This window comes from Lissotriton vulgaris, chromosome 1_1 (genome assembly GCF_964263255.1).
Source record: "Lissotriton vulgaris chromosome 1_1, aLisVul1.2, whole genome shotgun sequence".
In the NCBI taxonomy this organism is placed as follows: domain Eukaryota; kingdom Metazoa; phylum Chordata; class Amphibia; order Caudata; family Salamandridae; genus Lissotriton; species Lissotriton vulgaris.
Genome location: NC_141685.1, coordinates 64,995,709 through 65,015,795, shown reverse-complemented (window position 1 = coordinate 65,015,795; position 20,087 = coordinate 64,995,709). Strand labels below are relative to the sequence as shown.

At 46.9% G+C, this 20,087-nt stretch overlaps 2 pseudogenes across 1 annotated transcript in view; one reads left to right on the top strand and one right to left on the bottom strand.

Moving 5' to 3' along the window:
• Nucleotides 1-891: 891 nt before the first annotated feature.
• The window catches only part of LOC147737304 (uncharacterized), a 76,750-nt pseudogene continuing 57,554 nt past the window's right edge, over nucleotides 892-20,087 (top strand). Inside the window, exon 1 of the transcript XR_015296094.1 lies at nucleotides 892-1,011. The product of XR_015296094.1 is annotated as an uncharacterized LOC147737304 (transcript). The remainder of the gene's footprint in view (nucleotides 1,012-20,087) is intronic.
• Nucleotides 4,472-4,911, bottom strand: LOC147737305 (microtubule-associated protein 1 light chain 3 gamma pseudogene; annotated as a pseudogene).

The following is a 20,087-nucleotide window of genomic DNA, read 5'->3' as shown; positions in this document are numbered from 1 at the left end:
GCAGGCAGGTGATAGCTGCTGAGTCCGCCAGTGGTGCCAGTCAGCAGTTATTATGGACTGCATGGCCATGCGATGGGGGTTTCAGGCCAGTGGTGGATTGGATATTTGTATAGCCGTGCTGTCCCTGTGGTCCTGCCTTTTGCTGTGCTCTGCCTGTTTAGCAGAACACAGCACCACTGTTTGTAGATGGACATTTCTGAGAGTTTTCATTTCTATTACCTACAAACATAGCACCCATATTAGTAGACTGCAAGTAAAACCCCCAGAGTTTAGCTGTGCTATTGAATGGTCAAAGATCCTCTGTTCAATGGTACTCATTTTATCGACCCTAGAAGGATGAAAAGCTATGTAAACTCATGTGAAATGAAACAAGTGAACATGTGAGTATAGGAGAGCAAAGACAGATCCTTGGAGTAGGCACATTAGCTCCTTTGGCCACCAGTGTAATACATAACTGTTACCATACCTCATGTCCCAGTAAGATAACGGTGTTCGGACAGTGTAGTGACACACACAGTAGAGTGTTTTAGTGATACTGCCTGTCTTCAGAGCAGCCTGTGACTGAAAAGGGGGCTCTCTGTGAGCTCACTGACTCCTAGCACTCACTGCAAACCATCCTGAGTGCTCGGGTGGCAGCTATGGGGTTAACGCTGCTCGAGCAGGAGGAGTGTTCGCCGCTGGATCTTAAAAGCGCATGCGTGTAATCACACGCATGCGCAGTACACGGGCAGTAGAGTGGGGTGCTTCAAAATCCATGCAGCCAAGACATGGGCTTTCCACGCATGCGCATAATTATGCGCATGCGTGGAAACGCGGGGGGTGTAAAGCCAGATGGGGTGGCTCTATCGACAGTACACCGGGTCTTCTGATAAACGCCGCTCTCCACAGCAGGGGCCGCTGCAGGCGCGCGGCGAGGGGAGCTCGCGCTGATCTGAAGGTATGACGCGGCCCTCGTGGATCCCGGCGGTTATAACCCGGCGCGCGGCGAGGGGAGCTCGCGCTGATCTGAAGGTATGACGCGGCCCTCGTGGATCCCGGCGGTTATAACCCGGGAATGCCAACAGGCCCAGTGATGCCCGCTTGACTGGCCTCAGCTCTGGATACTACTCTGTGTAGGCGCGGGCGCCTCCGCGCTTTAAGAAGTTCGGAGAAAAACGGATGTTTTTTGGCCGACAGTTTCTTGTGACTGAAAGTACATCCACGAGTCTACCGAGGCAGGGCTCTCAAGGCCACATGAAAGGCCGGATTTATTCACCAAAGGACGATTTTTGTTCGTTTTTATTTTTTAGAATCTCACTGTAAAACATAAAGCAGAGAGTGGTGGTTTTATCTGGAGTTGGTAAGTAGCAGTGAGGTTGGAACGCTTAGGAAGGCTCAGTCATTAAAGCCAGATCTAGTTTCTGATATCGTGATTTTTGTTTTTTGTCATCACAGTGGTTGTTGGTCCTGATGAGAACCCCCATACTGCAGGGGGTTTGTAACGCATAGATCGTGTTATTTCCACTCCCATTCAAATTGTTCCCTTGGTTGGATTAAGATTTATGTTATATTGTGAAAAACTGCATTGACAACATTTGTTTTGCATTTATAAAACATCTAAGAGGGAATTTCTGTTGGAGAGTGGCCAGGCCAGTTTTCATAATAAGAACATTGGCCCGTTAGGATTAATGTGGTGTATGTTGTTTGTGGTGATGTGTATCAATGTGGATGTGTACATATGAACAACGTGGAGGGAGTGTGAGTGTAAAAAGGTGTGTGTATTTATTTGATGACATTGTTTTGTATACATAGCCCCTGTATATACACCTCATTTCAAAACACATTTTGAAAATTGCAAATAAAAGCTAATAAGAAGCTGTTGGATGCTTGGTTTGGTTTCCTTGCACCTATTTATTTAATAGCATTGTAGTCAGGTATCAGTATTGGCAACTCGGTTGGTGTGTTTTGTTGGTGACTCCGCCTTACTGATTAGTCAAGCCCTGTTTTTGGTTACATAGCATCTACAATGAAGGGCCAGCAGCAGTGGTGTAGGTGAATGAGTGGGATGGAAGGGGGGGAAGAAGGAGCCCCCAGCATCAGGAATAAAGGAAGTGAGGCAATCAGGGAGCGTGTGCTCTCAACTCACTGTCCCAGGCCTTCTAGAGGCATCCCACTGCATGCGACGATATCTCGTCTGAGCTCTTCCCCCTTGCGCCACGTCTCTACCGTGCCCTCTCAATTTATTTATTTATTTATTTATGCATTTTTATATAGCGCGGACTTTACCCGAAGGCGTCAGAGCGCTTCACATTCGGAACAGAAATGAAACATAATGAGAAACATTACAAAAGAGCAGATTGCTAAAACATACGTTACTTACATAAGGTAATAGTGACAATTGTGAGCAAACAAAAAAACATGAGGTAGTAAAAATTGTGAGCAACCAAAAATACATGAGGTAGTAAGGGTAATAATGACAATTGTGAGCAAACAAAATACTTGAGGTAGTAAACATTGTGAGCAACCAAAAATACATGAGGTAGTAAAGGTAATAGTGACAATTGTGAGCAAACAAAATACTTGAGGTAGTAAAAAATGATGAACAACCAAAAATACATGAGGTAGTCAAAAGTGCACAAGAGGAAAAGTGACAAGTGTGCAGTTAAAAGAGAAAACAGAGTATAATTTGAGGTATAATACTGCAATAAGTGCTCGGCACAAGAACAGGCGTTACGTAGGCAAGGTGGCACTTGTGCAAGTATCAGAGGTAAAAACATGTGAGAGGTAGCAACCGTGTGTTACAAGGGCAAAGTGTTGTGTGCATGTTACAAAAGGGCACCGAACACAAGTACATGGAGAATACTGCAAAAAGGCAGACACTCCCATCACAGGAGAACACTGGGAAGGCACTCCCATGGTCATGGAAAGTAGTAAATATCAGTAGTGGGAAGCCTTCCTCCAAATAGCAAGAGGACGTGAATTACTATTGGAGGTGTCTCTGGAGGAGGAGAACTTTGAGGTCCCTTTTGAAGGCCTGGGAGGAGGTGGTGGTCCGGAGCTCAGGCGGAAACGAGCACCGGTGCACAAGGCCCGCAATTCAGAGAGGGGCGCAGATGTGGCAGGGCTACAGCATCCGGAGCTTTTGCGCGGTACCAGCGAGTTCAATCTCGACAAAGTTCGGTCCCCCAAGGTGAAGGAAGGAAGTCGCTCAGGCAAATTCAGCTCTTGCAGCGGTCTAGTCTCTACGCAAGGCCCCGGCTTCCGCAACCAGGAGTGCCGCAAATGCCAGCCACCATAACTTCGGCCCCAGACGTCAGTTCGATTTCGGGCTAAAAGCGTTGAGCACCACTACTCTCCGGTGTATGGATATGGCACCGGAGGATCAGATTGGTGTAGCAGATTGGCGTTGTAGGGAGGGAGTCACGGAGACAATCTAGCAGGCGGCTATGCTGGATCCTCACGAAGCCACGCCCCTTCTGGGTAGTTCTTGAGCACTTTGTTGACATGTCGTGGCCGTTCCTTTCAAGGAGCAGGGCAGAAGCGGCAGACGCACCACAGGAGTCGGAGCCAGCACTGTGGAGGGAGAGCACAACCCTATCCAGGTCCAAGGTGTAACTCTTCCCACCAATCTGCATGGAGATCTCTCTATTCAGCCCTGGCTGCCTCACCCTGTCTCCTGGAAATTCCCCAGCCCCTGTCACTCAAACTCCAGACAGGGAATACACAGCACAGCAGAGGCAGGCTTGGATAGTTAGGCAAGAAAATACCTACTTTCTAAAAGTGGCATTTTCAAACACTGAATTTTAAAACCCCCTTTACTAAAATATGTATTTTATCATTCTGAGTTCAGTCCTAATAACCTCAGATTTCTACCATGTTCCCTGAGTCAGTTAGGATTATAAGATGTAATAATCACAACTGCTTATTCTGGCCTACGGAGAACAGGTAGCCTTGCAATAGTGAAAATCGAAAATGGCTGTAATTCACTATTAGGACATGCCACATACATCAGGGCTTGTCCTACCTTATACTTACATCGCATCCTGCCTTGGGCCTACCATAGGGGTGACTGATATAAAGCAAATGGACGGTTTAGGGACTGGTACGTGGGTGCACTTACCCAGTCGACATGGCAGTGCGAGACTGCACGCAGGCTCTGCGATGGCAGACAAGACACACGTTTACAGGCTACTTCTGTGGGTCGCACAACCAGTGCTCCAAGCCCACCAGCAGCATTTGACTCACAAGCCCTGGGCACCTCGTGTACACTATACTAGGGCCTGACTGTGAGTCAAATATACCCAATCATGGATTCACAAATTCGTACAATAATTTACCATAGGGAGCACTCGCACTGTGGCACTGGACAGCAGTGGCACAGTGCCTAAAGCATCTTACACCAGAAAAACACATGAGGCACGGTAAAAAAATGGAAAGGAGACTCACACCAATGGTGCCAGGTCTAACACTCTAGATAAAACCTGCTTTAATGTTAAGCAGTCTGTAATAGTGCGTGGCAGTCTGTCTGTTTCTGCTAGTCATTGGTTAGATTGCAGCCAAACATCTCCTGTGATGCATTGGTCAGGAATAAGAAGCCATCTTCATCCTTATGATCCCAATACACTTCTGACATTGTGACAGACATTAACTGTAAGGTCTTGTTATTCACCATAAAGAAAAAAGCCTGTGTTTTTGATAAAGCTAATTGGCATCCGACAATGGTCTTAAATTGCGACATGGTCAGCTCTTCGGGAACAAGAAATTTCCTTTGTCCAATACAGGCAAATACTTTTATATTTTATACCTTTCAATGACCACCAGTAGTTTGGACAGACATACTCTGTTTCTATCACCCACCACACCTTTCCGAGTTGCTAAACTCTTCCACATTTTAAACGGGATTGGGTTTTAGTTTCTCTGCACACTTTCCATGCCATTCCCTGACAGATTTACACTGTTGCCTGTTGAACACGGCACTACACCACGCCCTCTATGCCTAATTGATCGTTAACTAATGAATTGTCCTCGAGTGGTGTTTTTATATACAGTTGTGGGGGGCTGAGCTGCGTGTGGGGAGAGCTCACCGTTACCTTGCCAGGCGACCACGGAGGTCCTGCTGCTGTCCTGTCTCCCTCCCGCCGCCGCAACTACCAACGCGGCTGCCGAGCGGAGGGAGACTACGTTTCCCAGGTGCCCCAGGTCCAGGAAGTGAAGGAGGAGCGCCCGGAGGCGCGTTGAAAAGTCACCGGCTGTGTCGGTGGAGCGGGGGCTGAGCTGCGTGTGGGGAGAGCTCACCGTTACCTTGCCAGGCGACCACGGAGGTCCTGCTGCTGTCCTGTCTCCCTCCCGCCGCCGCAACTACCAACGCGGCTGCCGAGCGGAGGGAGACTACGTTTCCCAGGTGCCCCAGGTCCAGGAAGTGAAGGAGGAGCGCCCGGAGGCGCGTTGAAAAGTCACCGGCTGTGTCGGTGGAGCGGGGGCTGAGCTGCGTGTGGGGAGAGCTCACCGTTACCTTGCCAGGCGACCACGGAGGTCCTGCTGCTGTCCTGTCTCCCTCCCGCCGCCGCAACTACCAACGCGGCTGCCGAGCGGAGGGAGACTACGTTTCCCAGGTGCCCCAGGTCCAGGAAGTGAAGGAGGAGCGCCCGGAGGCGCGTTGAAAAGTCACCGGCTGTGTCGGTGGAGCGGGGGCTGAGCTGCGTGTGGGGAGAGCTCACCGTTACCTTGCCAGGCGACCACGGAGGTCCTGCTGCTGTCCTGTCTCCCTCCCGCCGCCGCAACTACCAACGCGGCTGCCGAGCGGAGGGAGACTACGTTTCCCAGGTGCCCCAGGTCCAGGAAGTGAAGGAGGAGCGCCCGGAGGCGCGTTGAAAAGTCACCGGCTGTGTCGGTGGAGCGGGGGCTGAGCTGCGTGTGGGGAGAGCTCACCGTTACCTTGCCAGGCGACCACGGAGGTCCTGCTGCTGTCCTGTCTCCCTCCCGCCGCCGCAACTACCAACGCGGCTGCCGAGCGGAGGGAGACTACGTTTCCCAGGTGCCCCAGGTCCAGGAAGTGAAGGAGGAGCGCCCGGAGGCGCGTTGAAAAGTCACCGGCTGTATCCGCGTCGCGGGAGCGCGCGGGGCAGCGCCGGGCTAAGCCCGGGCAAAGGGCGGGCCCTCTGTGGCCCTCAGAGGCACAAAGAGGCCGGGACGGGCCACCACCCTTATCACCCTGTTACAGCAAAGAGGTACTGTGCTTCCCCTTATCATCTCTATTTAGCCCACTGTTTGCTATTTAGCATTACACCATGTCTATCTGGGACGAGCTTAATGCCATGTGTGGAACTCAATATACCCCCGACCTTTTATCCCCTATAAGCACAGACAACAACCCACATCTCGCTTACGACACCCTGCAGATGTCACCTCTGTCTGTTAATAAACTCCAATCTCCACTTATAGCACTACCGGGTGGGCAGAACACCAAAAGAAAGACCGATGATGCCATCAACAACGGAAAGCCACCCAAAACTCCTAAACTATGCTCCAGTCCCTCTCAGCACCACTCAAATGTTACCTCTGTGTCGGGGGATATGGAGCTTGGAAATAAGGAAAATTCCCCATCACCTCCCCAACCAACTTTATTGGCCCAGCTCGAGCATCTATTAATCTCCCTAATTTCTCCATTGGTGGAAAAAATCAACGATCTGGGGGATAGGATATCTAACATTGAACTGATAGTCAAAACACATATCCCACCAGGAACTAAATCAGCATCATCAAACCCTCCGATCCCCCTCCTTGTCCGGGAAAAACCAAATCTGAACCCCCGCAGGAATGCGCACTCTCAAACTTTATCGTTGGCCCAAACAAACCACATTGAGGTGAAAAATGAACCTATCAGAATGCCACGAATAAATCTACCTCCCGAAGCCGCCCCCTATGTGACTGTTGTCTCCGGGATTCCACCTCTAACCCACGGAAAAGTTGAAACACGCCAAGACTTACTACACAAGGCCATGCATTGGTTACAGACTAATAGACCTCTGCCACCTGACCTAGATGGGGGGATCTTAAGCGTTAGGAGGGTGGGGTGGTTGGGCACTCTGCCAAAAGACATTCCAGGGGACTTGGTCCTAATTAGGTTCAAGCAAAGGAAAACAACCCCTTACTTACGTTCCTGCAAGTATAAACAGGGGGATGGCCAAATTCGCATCTGGGATTTACATGACTTTTATCCGAGCTTTCCACCCACCCAGATATCAAGAACACAAAGGTCTTGGGAAACTTTAGACCGATATGGGACATAACAATTATTGCTGTTTTTAATTTGTTGTTTTTAAATGTCGTTTCTAAATAGTTCCCTTATCAGTGATTTTTAACCTCCTACTGAGTATTGGATAACTTCTTTTAACTGAAATCGTTTCTTGTCTGTCATTATAATGCTTTTTTAAATTTTCTATAATAATGTATGCTTATGCTTATATGATATTTTTTCTAAATATCGAATAAAGCTTATTTTGAACCTTTGAACCTATACAGTTGTTCCAAAGTGAACAGGAAACAATGGAATGCAATTTTTTTTCTTCTTTTTAGCCTGCTCTTTGACCCTAACTTCACAGTCCCTGGCCTCCCCAGTGCCACTTAGTAGTACCACCCTTTCACTTTTTTGTGGCGTTTAATTGGAGCATGTAAATGAAGACAGCCTAGAATGGCTCCTTTTTGTGCTTCCAGGCTATCTTAATTTACATGTAATTGCAGACCTATTTGCGCCCCCCCTGGCAACACATCCACGAACCCCCAGGGGGGCGCACCGAACAGTTTGAAGACCTCTGCCATAATGTTACTGGCGCTTGTGTAGTGTGTCCATGTTAATAGCACTTGTGTAGTGTGCCCATGTCATGTTACCAGCACTTGTGTAGTGTGCCCATGTTATGTTACTGGCGCTTGTGTATTGTGCTCATGTTATGTTACTGCCGCTTGTGTAGTGTGTCCATGTTACTGGCGCTTGTGTCGCGCACCCATGTTATGTTACTGGTGCTTGTATTGCGTGCCCATGTTATGTTACTGGTGCTTGTGTCACGTGTACACATATACAACAGGGAAACCTAGGGGTCTAAAAAAAGAGGATTATTAAGAACCTCTATGTACTTGACTGGAAGTATAAAATAGTACAACCAGATATAGCCATGGCTAACTAGTTATGACTTGGGACAAGGAGTATAAAAAATGTGGGCCACCAATGATTGTAGAGGAAACACATTTTTAGGATTCCCATCAAAAGATTGTATTATCACTTGGTAATCCTATAAGGGTCGCATGTCTAGATCATTGAGATGGAGATCGTACCCTTTATCAGTAAATGGTATTCCGACCCACAATCACTTTAGGACCATGTGACTCTGATCTGATGGGATCAAGTGCAGTGCAAGAAAAATTATAAAAGTGGTGAATTTAAAATAGGATAGAGAACCACAAGAAAAAGATTTTTTATTTATTTTGGAAAAGGGCCTCTTCCTGTTAAAAACAAGAACAGTGCAGTAATATATGTATCTTGCAGTTTAACCAAATACCTGCAAGGGGGCCAACATGTTTCAGCCTTTTGGGAATAGGACCCTAGGCTTTCTTCAGGGCCTCTGTTCTAACTTGTAAATGCTACTGCAAGTGATAGATAATGTACTAAATTAATTAAAAAAAGTTTTTTAGTGAAATGAAGTGATAACAAAGAAAGGATATTATTTTGTGTCATGTGCCCATGTTATGTTACTGACACTTGCGTAGTGTGACCATGTTACTGGCGCTTGTGTAGTGTGTCCATGTTATATTACTGGTGCTTGTGTAACGTGCCCATGTCATATTACTGGCGCTTGTGTAGCATGCCGCTGTTACTGGCGCTTGTGCAGCATGCCCATGTTACTGGCGCTTGTGCAGCATGCCCATGTTACTGGCGCTTGTGTAGCATGCCCATGTTACAGGCGCTTGTGTAGCGTGCCCATGTCATGTTACTGGCGCTTGTGTAGTGTGCTCATGTCATGTTACTGGTGCTTGTGTAGTGTGCTCATATCGTGTTACTGGAGCTTGTGTAGCGTTCCCATGTTACTGACACTTGTGTAGCGTGCCCATCTTACTGGTGCTTATGTAGCGTGCCCATGTCATGTTACTGGCACTTGTGTAGCGTGTCCATGTTACTGGCGCTTGTATAGCGTGTCCATGTTACTGGCGCTTGTGTAGTAAGCCCATGTTACGTTACTGGTATTTGTGTAGTGTGTCCATGTTACTGGCGCTTGTGTAGTAAGCCCATGTTATGTTACTGGTATTTGTGTAGTGTGTCCATGTTACTGGTGCTTATGTAGCGTGCCCATGTCATGTTACTGGCGCTTGTGTAGCGTGTCCATGTTACTGGCGCTTGTGTAGTAAGCCCATGTTATGTTAAAGGTACTTGTGTTGTATGTCCATGTTACTGGTGCTTGTGTAGTGTGCCCATGTCATGTTACTGGTGCTTGTGTGTTGTGCCCATGTCATGTTACTGGTGCTTGTGTGTTGTGCCCATGTCATGTTAGTGGTGCTTGTGTAGTGTGCTCATGTCATGTTAGTGGTGCTTGTGTAGTGTGCTCATGTCATGTTACTGGCAATTGCGTAGTCTGCTCAGGTCATGTTACTGGTGCTTATGTAGCGTGCCCATGTCATGTTACTGTCGCTTGTGTAACATGCCCATGTTAGTGGCGCTTGTGTAGTCTGTCCATGTTACTGGTGCTTGTGTAGTGTACCCATGTCATGTTACTGGTGCTTGAGTAGTGTGCCCATGTCATGTTACTGGTGCTTGTGTATTGTGCCCATGTCATGTTACTGACGCTTGTGAACTGTGCTCATGTCATGTTACTATAAAGGAACAACAACGGTCCTTGACAAAAAGGATGTACACTGTTAAATAATTATAGGCCACAATCTGAGCTATAATGAACAGGAAGTCCAGCCGGACCTCAAAATTTAATCGATAATGTAATAAAAAGAATATCAAAGCAACATATTTACAGTGGGACACAATCCTGTATCCAACAGGGCTAGACAACAATTTACAATAACAGGGGGTGGGAAGTTTCTCAGGCAATTTACAATAAGTGAGCAGCTAGAAGTTTAGATGGAAGGACCGTTGTTGCTCCTTTATACGAATACCCTTGGTCCTTGCTTACCGAGTGGGTTCCCTTGTTCTTCTAAATAGCATGTCATGTTACTGGCACTTGTGTAGTGTGCTCACGTCATGTTACTGGCGCTTGTGTAGCGTGCCCATGTTACTGGTGCTTATGTAGCATGCCCATGTCATGTTACTGGCGCTTGTGTAACATGCCCATGTTAGTGGTGCTTGTGTAGTGTGCCCATGTTATGTTACTGGTATTTGTGTAGTGTGTCCATGTTACTGGCGCTTGTGTAGTGTGCCCAAGTCCTGTTACTGGCGATTGTGTAGTGTGTGTCTAGAAATAAGGAGGACTATAGGCTTTTTTTTGCCAGGTCCAGCATACATGACCAACAACTGATCAATACAAAAGGGTATGCAGTTCCTGACTGAACAATACAGTTTGCTTAAGTGAAACCGTGTTCACTTAATATCCAAATCAAGGAGGGGATTACGCCTTTCGGAATTAAGGCCCTCACACACCCAACCAGCTATGTGTCATACTTCATCATTGGGTCTACTCCTCGTCGGGTCGACACTACAATACCCGACGGGCACCCTCTAAGGGGCTCTTTGGCGGAGATCTTTTATTCCTTGCCGTAAGGTGCAGTGCGTGTGAGGGGCCTAGTGATTGTAAGAGGTGTAAATAAGTGAGACTAAAACAGGAAGTAGAGGTCCAATCAAAACAAATTTAATGAGTGTGGCTCCTATCCTGGTTAAAACTGACTGTGGCGGACCCCTGCTGTAATGTTACAGGGTACCGCGCCCCCAAGGTCAACATCTTTCTTGCCTAAATGTCAAATAGATGGCAATTCTTCAGGAACAGTAGCAAATTCTATCTACACGGTCAGTGGTGGTCCAATGTAGCACAAGTGATAGACCACCTAAATGTGGCACCTGAGGATCTAGGAGGTCAACCTGTGAGAAAAAGGAAATTCACAGAATAGTTATGTGCATGTTCATGATGTTTGTTGCACAAATTTGTAAATAACCTTGCAGCACTCGACTGTGAGGAAAGCATGCTTCACGCTGGAGTGCTGTGACCATGCGTGAGGCGACGATATTAAAATCAAAAATGAATCTCATTTTCTCAGTGTGGTAGAGCAGTTACAAATAGTGGTAGTAAGTAAGGACTCACCCCATTGGGGTCAATGGCTAGTAACAACGTGTTCCGGCAGGTGTTGACACTGAAAAGTGCAGTGTCCAATGAGATGGAAATGAGGGAGGAAACACATTGTGAGGAAAAAGGTAGTATGATACAGCTGGTTAATTGGTCTCTCCACCTGTCGCAGTGGCCAGGGATCAACGGACACAGTCAGGCCAAGGTGTATCCTAAGCTTGGTTACGAGTCTCTGAACTTGGAGTACAGAAAGGGGCTGTGTCAGAGTACTCGAGCAGCCCGGCACAGCGCGAGGAGGCACCGTATAGCCCAGCACCCAAAACTGCGTGCACCGGGATGGGACAGTACCGTACCTAACGTGTGTGCCCGCTGGGGCCGTGGCGACTGTGCAGCTCACGGCGCAATACCGCAATGTCAGGAGACACACAAACAAAGCAGCTGGCGGCCCGTAGTCTCGTAAATATTAGGGGCTCACCTGAAGCGAAAATGCCAAGGAATCCATGGGCATTGCCATGCCAGCAGCAAGAAGTCAATTACTTACGCGTCTTCTCCGTAAAATGTCGGAGGACCTACCACTCACTCTGCCGGGACAGGGAGGTAATGGCCATAAGTGGCGCGGCGTTGTTAAGCTCGTGGTTGGTGTCAAAAGGGGGTGGGCCTCCTGTCTCACTAAGAAGAGCGCTAGGGCGCTAACCTAAATTGGTTGGTGCCTGGTTGGAATAGTAGAGCGGACACCTCGAACAGGATCCGCAACCCTCCAATAGACCACGTTAGAGTGTGGGCCATTGTATAATGTCCTGTTTGACCAGGCATGTACCGATGTCACTGGTGTCCCTGTGGTTAATGCACGTCACCAACAGAACGTGTAATCGCTAAGAGGGAGTGTAATGTACTAAAGGCCATGTTCGTCTTCAAACGGGGTCTCAGCCTCATTGGGAAGTACATGTGGGCCCTAACCCTGACAATAGGCCATTGGGCGATAATTTATAGTAGTAGAATGGATCCTTTAAAAGGGTCCGGTGGTCTCCGTGGCACCTATTAATAAAAGTTAAAACCATGTCAGGATGTCACAATTAGTCAAACATACATTAGTGTCCCAAATGTAATCATGTAGATGTGTGTGGGTGGTCACATTGGGAGATAATAGTGTGCAAAAAGGTCTTAGAAGGAGCTCTAATGCAGTGTTAGCCAGCCAGAATTACGTGTTGGCCAAACAAAATACTGAGGGTATGGGATACTCTGGAGGGTATATTTTATCTAGTCAGCAGGCTCCAGGGACTATCCTCCTTTAATCCCTCTTTATCTGACGCAAACCTAAGCACCCATCTCTGTTCAGTGCGGAATAGAATGCTCTTGTTCATTTTGGGGTACGCTTCTAATATGACCCAGCATAGTGAATCTGGTGAATGTTTCAGGAGTTAAAAATGGGCAGCCATATTGGTGTTGGCTTTATGACATCGGATATTGCTCCCATGTTCTGTAATGCGTGTCTTGATGGGTCTGGTGGTCATGCCTATAAAACGGAGTCCACCGGGGCAGATGAGCATGTATAGGCAATTAGGAGTGTTGCTGTTAGTGTGCCTCTTTAGCTGCCATTTAAATCTATCGAAAAATGTGATATCTTTAGTAGGTTTTGTAAGTGGGCAAACTGTACAGGCACCGCATGGGTAGTGTCCTACAACAGGTACTTCAAGGATCTTTGTGAGGTGGAGTGGACTTTGGGCCTGGTATGTATCAGCATATCCTTGAGGTTGCTTGTGCTTTTTAAAGCAAACCTTGGAGCGGGCAGGTTAAGTGTGCGGAATAAAGGATGCCCCGATGTTTCCTCATGGTATTCCTGATCCTATTAGAATCTGGGGTAAAAGTGGTGACATGTGAGCACCTCACTGGGCTCTTTTTGCCTTGTTTCTAGTAGTGCTTCTCGATTATTATTTCTGGCCTACTTAAGTGATAGTGCAATGTTGCGTTTCGGATATTCTCTTTTGCGTAGGTTTTCTGCTAAAATGTCTGCCTCCGTTTTAAAGTCGGCCACAGAACTGCAGTTCCTCCTAATTCTGAGGAACTGACTGAAAGGCAGGTTTTCTTTCGAGGCTCTTGGGTGGTGGCTGCTAAATAGTAAAAGACTATTTCTGTTGGTGGGTTTTCTGTGCAGTTTAGTACTGATCTGACCTTCGTCTAACATGACCTTGAGGTCAAGGAAAGGTATATTATTGTCTGAGATGGTGCTGGTGAACTTCAGATAGGGGTTTAAGGTGTTGATCCAGTGACAAAATTCATCACATCTAGATCTTTCCCCCTTCCACAAGATGAGGATGTCATCAATAAACCTCTCCCACATAAAAACCACATTAATGAGGTAGGGGTTCTATGGACTGTGGATCTCTTTCCTCAAAGCCAGACATATACAATCACACCACACTCGGCACGAATGTGCTGCCCATTGAAGTGCCCTGGGTCTGATGATAGAGTTGTTTATTATATTCAAAAAAGTTCTCAGTCAAAGCCAATGTAGCTCACTCGAGCACGAATGGCACTGGGGCCGGAGATTCTCAGTCTGTTCTAGTCCGTGTATCCTCTATGACATTTAATGTGGTGGGATGTTGGCGTAGAGGGCCTCAACATCCAGGGTAACCAGAAGGTTAATTTCTTCTGGATGCTGGAGCCCCTCACTCAGGCAGAGGACATCAGTGGTGTCTTGTAAGAACGAAGGAACGGCTTTAACCAGGGGTTGCAAAAAATAATCACAGAACCAAGAGAGTGGTTCGAGGATCGACCCAATCCCCGAGACGATGGGCCTACTGGGGACTGGAGTAACCCCTTTGTGAATCTTTGGCAAGATGTAAAAGAAAGGTGTCTTGGGGTCCTTATTGATGAGGAATTCTTCTTCCTTCTTGGTGATCCACCTCTCAGTCTCAGCAGAGAAGTCCATGGTTGATATAATGGTGGCTAGTCGCGGGGTGGGATAATCTATTATGGGAGTGTAATATCTCCGGTTGCTGAGTTGTCGTAGACATTCTGTATCGTAGTCAACAGTTGACTTAACTGTTGCCCCTCCCTTATCGGCATGTTTAATGGTAATGTCTGGATCATCCGCCAGAGCCCTGACAGCCATCAGTTAAGCTGAGGATAAATTGTGAAAGGTAGTGGGTTTAATGTCACTCGTTAGGTCTTAGAGTACCGCATGCTCAAATGTCAATACCTCGTTTGGTACCTTGCTACTGTTTGCTGTGAAGGTGGATGGTTTTTGTAGCCCTGAGTCCTCCGTCGGGGTGGTGGGTTTGTCTTGGAAAAAGGCTTTGAGGCGTATCTTGCGAAAAAAGCCTTGACTTCCACAGGTGTCACAAAACTCATCAGTCGTAGGGGTAGTGACATAACCCAAACCTTTCTGTAGTACTTTCTCTTCAGAAGAGGTAAGAGTCCCAGAGGACAGATTAACAATTAATTTTTCTTCCTTCTTGTCTGGCTCCTCGTCTTGTCGTAAATATTTAATTTACCGTCATAATTTCTATACAGGAAAGTACTTAATCAATAATAACTCAATCGGAAAGAAAAAAGACAGAGTCCGTGGTGTTAGAGTTCTTAGGGGTTTTATTCCTTATAAAGGAATGGTCATGACTTGGATATCATGTTCCTGCAACCTCAAGGGTCCAGGAAGGGATAGAGCCATCTTTTATTGACAATACATAGCTTATATACTTAATTCGTGCAGTAGAAACCAATACAGTAGGCGTAACAGCTGAGAGAAACGAGATAACAGCATCCACGTGGTAGTGGTACGTAATTAGAAGGCGGGAACTGGGCGTAAACATAGAGGTGTGTGCTAGAAATGTCATAGGTAGGTGTCACAAGTGGGTGGCACAAAGCAGAAATGTTGCAATGTCAGCAGAAATCTGAGGCTTGGATGCGCGCGCAGCTGCATGACGTGTGATTGACGTGAAACTGGAGGGTGCTGGGGACTTGACATTTACACTGGCGGAAAGAGACAGAAGTCTGGCATGTCAGATCAACTTGTGCTTCTATCATATCTGATGTTTGGGAACCATATTATCTGGACGGAAAGGTCTCTGGGGCAGAAGCTATTCTATACTGACTGTGAGTGCGTGTATAAGCGCCTAAATGTCTGCATGAGATGTGTGGGGGCATGGGCCTTCCAAGGGAGCATGGTAACAGAGACTATGAATTACTTGCATGGAGACAGTAAGGCCTGACCCTTTGCTCTGCAGCTGGGGGAATGTTTACTTAACTAGTAGGCAGGAATGCATTCTCGAGGAGCGGAACAGATAATTCGAAGGTTGGAGTCAGTCTTGGCAGGCAACAGGCTGAGCTAAGCGCGGTGGGCCGCGCTAGAAGTAAGTCAGAGTTCACGGGTACAGAGACAGCCTGGGCTGAGGCCCTCGGAGTCAGAAAACAGAAAAAGAGGCTCGATGGCAGAATTCAGGGCCTACTTCGCCAGAGCTGAAAAACGTGCAAAGTATACCACAAAAAGACGTTGGCATAGCATACTTAGGAACGGACTATTCAACCCATTCAGGGTGGGTTCGAAAGAGGACATGTTAACGTTGGACGCAAATGTATTTGCGTCTTCATAGCTGGCACAGGAGACGGTGGGGAACACGCTAGGGAACACAATTTGACCATAAAATTTATATTTCCTCATTCCCTCCTTGTTCCCTACGGACCCTTCATGATATATCGATCCTCATGAATCGATCAGTTTGTTCTTGTAACATCATTTGCTCTTCTTTCTTCCTCTCACGGTTTGAGAGAAAACTGGAATGTTCAATGCATGATGTGGCGCACAGTCCACAAATCGCTGGCCCACACTGTAGGCACAGGCAACAACTGAATATTAGGACTAGGCCAATGCCTAGGAAGGATAGGATCTTCCATCCCCAAGCAGTTAACGTTGTCCAGAACCAACCGGACCAAGTCCAGGTGCCTGGATTCTGATGTATCAGATTTGCAATATTATGAAGACGTGTAATAGCTTTGTATACAGATGGCGCGTTTTCTGGGATGAAAACACAGCAACTTGACCCGATGACCTTACAGGCTCCGCCTCTATCTGCCAAGATGACGTCAATAACAAGACGATTCTGAAGAACAACAACCCGCATGGCGGACTGCTCCTCTGTTAAGTTACCTAGGGCGGAGGCAGTTTCATTCACTACTGCTTCAAGAGTTCTAGTTAATCTGCGTATTAATTTACTATTTTGAACGGGGCCTGTGAAGAAAAAGAATCCTTTATTGAAATCTGTATATTGCTCCCATGCCGTTTCAGTGTAGTCGACAATCGGGAGATCTCTTCGGAGCCTATTCTTTACTAGATTTGTATTTCTGTGGTAATCAGGAGGGGCTAGAAAAACAGGTGGCAGAAGGAATGCAATGTAACAGGTACCATCCCAATCTGGAGGTAAGCGTATGTATGCGGTATGACCACAAACAAAGTAGGAATGACGGGTAGCTTTAAAGGACGATTTACCTTGATCACTGAATTCGACCACAGTGGTACATTTGCTATGACCTAAGTGTACTGAACCTTTCTTACTAACACATAATTCACCAGTGACTGGTAATACTGACATAGCAGGGAGAACTGGTGCAGCTTCGGATTCAACAGTAAGAATCATAAGGTTAATTGTGTAATTACCTAATCCATATACTTCATTCTCTAGATCAGTTCCTATTCTAGTGGGGAGTCCCTTCTTGTCAGGGTAACAGACGTTAAGCAGAACTAAGTTCAAGTTTCCCCAAACCCAGCTCCCTTTGAAAACAGCAATATCAGAATCTAAGGAATTAATTATTCTAAACCATGCACCACAGGAGCCATTGTGAGTGAACGGGTACGGAAAGAGGGGCAGAGCTCCCTTGTATTTCTGATAGGGAGGGAGTCGGCCACATATCCAGCAGTTTGTAGCATTGTTAGTCTGATGGGAGTGATGTAACATACTAATGAATGTGTTGTTGCGCAGCGCAAGTCTGTAAGAAAGTTCATGTGGAGGTAATTCACTAAAAGAATGTTCAGCAGTGACATTATAAGCAGATTGTTCACGCTTGAAAACTGGCTAATAGATAGGAAGCAGTATACTGGCGATAATAATCAGAAGACTTAGAAAAAACATAATCAGTAATGTCACTATACAGTGACTGCGGAGTGATTTGCAATATGTATGTTTCTTGAGTTGTCTCTCTCTCTCTCTATCTCGATCTAGGGGATACATGTCAGAAACTTTTTAACCGATTCACCTAGGGGAGGACTTAAACAATTAAACTGTCTGACTTGCTAGATCTGAGTTTCAGTTTGTACTCCTCTTGGGGAGTTTTCTCTCGTTCGGGAACTTTAAAGTCACTAGGTTCGATACAGTCTTTGGTGGGGGTGGACGAGTCTGGGTCTGGTTTCAGTTCGTTGCACTGTTTGATATGACTCGTATGGACCCACCCCTTTCGGCCTTCAATCTTGACGGCGGTCCGTGTTGTAAGAAGGACGGTCTTCGGCTCTTTCCAGCGGGGCTCCAGCGGACTTTTCCGGTCGAAGTTCCTCACTAGGGCTAGATCACCAGGACGGACATCATGCAGCTTTACATCAGTGTTGTCAGGGAAGGCTGCGGCAACCTGTGAACGACATGATTGCAGTGCAGACATCAAGGAGGCAAGGTAATCTGTCAACATGTTACAATCAACATCAGTAATTTTCTTGGGAATGGGCGTCCCCCACATATTCGGTGGTCTGCCAAAGACCACTTCATACGGGGATAGTCCTGATCTCGAGTGGGCGACCATCCTCATATAGAACAATGCAACTGGCAGGGCGACTATCCAGTCGACCCCTTTCTCTTGACATATTTTAGCGAGGCGGGTCTTTAATGTCTGATTATGCCTCTCTACAAGGCCTGCGGCTTCGGGATGTCGGACACAGTGGAATTTCCACTGATATCCTAGCAGCAAGGAAACTTGTTTCATTAATTCGGATGAGAATGGCTGTCCGTTATCTGAGTACACGACACGAGGCAAGCCGTATCGTGGGAAGAATTCACGAACCAGCTGCCTGGCAGTGGTCGGAGCAGTGTAATCTGAGACTGGATATGCTTCGGTCCAACGGGAAAGTGCACAAACAATTACGAGGACATATTTGAATCCTCGACAACGGTCCATCTGGATATAATCCATCTGGAGGACTTCAAAAGGGTGATCAGGAGGATGAAATCCACCTTGCTCTACGGGAACACTTTTTCCTGGATTGAACTGACAACAGATCATGCAGGTACGCACTTTCTGTTTTGCTGCTGCTCGTAAGTGTTTGTTGTACCAGAGATTCTGTAAACTGCCTAGCATCGCTTTCTCTCCTAGATGTGCAGGACTATGTGCTGTATTGATTATGACTTGAACCACCTCCGTGGGCCAGAGAGAGATACAGGAAATCCTGCCAGTACGCGTAGTTCCTTCTAGCTGATGGCAGGGGACAGAGCTTGCAACGCACCAACCAGCGCGTGAGGTGGGGGAGGGGTCCCTGTTCGGGCGCCAAAATGTCGTAAATATTTAATTTACCGTCATAATTTCTATACAGGAAAGTACTTAATCAATAATAACTCAATCGGAAAGAAAAAAGACAGAGTCCGTGGTGTTAGAGTTCTTAGGGGTTGTATTCCTTATAAAGGAATGGTCATGACTTGGATATCATGTTCCTGCAACCTCAAGGGTCCAGGAAGGGATAGAGCCATCTTTTATTGACAATACATAGCTTATATACTTAATTCGTGCAGTAGAAACCAATACAGTAGGCGTAACAGCTGAGAGAAACGAGATAACAGCATCCACGTGGTAGTGGTACGTAATTAGAAGGCGTGAACTGGGCGTAAACATAGAGGTGTGTGCTAGAAATGTCATAGGTAGGTGTCACAAGTGGGTGGCACAAAGCAGAAATGTTGCAATGTCAGCAGAAATCTGAGGCTTGGATGCGCGCGCAGCTGCATGACGTGTGATTGACGTGAAACTGGAGGGTGCTGGGGACTTGACATTTACACTGGCGGAAAGAGACAGAAGTCTGGCATGTCAGATCAACTTGTGCTTCTATCATATCTGATATCTGATGTTTGGGAACCATATTATCTGGACGGAAAGGTCTCTGGGGCAGAAGCTATTCTATACTGACTGTGAGTGCGTGTATAAGCGCCTAAATGTCTGCATGAGATGTGTGGGGGCATGGGCCTTCCAAGGGAGCATGGTAACAGAGACTATGAATTACTTGCATGGAGACAGTAAGGCCTGACCCTTTGCTCTGCAGCTGGGGGAATGTTTACTTAACTAGTAGGCAGGAATGCATTCTCGAGGAGCGGAACAGATAATTCGAAGGTTGGAGTCAGTCTTGGCAGGCAACAGGCTGAGATAAGCGCGGTGGGCCGCGCTAGAAGTAAGTCAGAGTTCACGGGTACAGAGACAGCCTGGGCTGAGGCCCTCGGAGTCAGAAAACAGAAAAAGAGGCTCGATGGCAGAATTCAGGGCCTACTTCGCCAGAGCTGAAAAACGTGCAAAGTATACCACAAAAAGACGTTGGCATAGCATACTTAGGAACGGACTATTCAACCCATTCAGGGTGGGTTCGAAAGAGGACATGTTAACGTTGGACGCAAATGTATTTGCGTCTTCATAGCTGGCACAGGAGACGGTGGGGTACACGCTAGGGAACACAATTTGACCATAAAATTTATATTTCCTCAGTCTCTACCGAGATGGTTGGTTGTTCCTGCCATTGTCCTCTCTTTTGATGCCCTCTTCTCCGCCCTCTCCTTTTGCTCCAACCTCTGTCTAAAAAGGGAAGTTATTTCCTTGTTGGAAAAATTA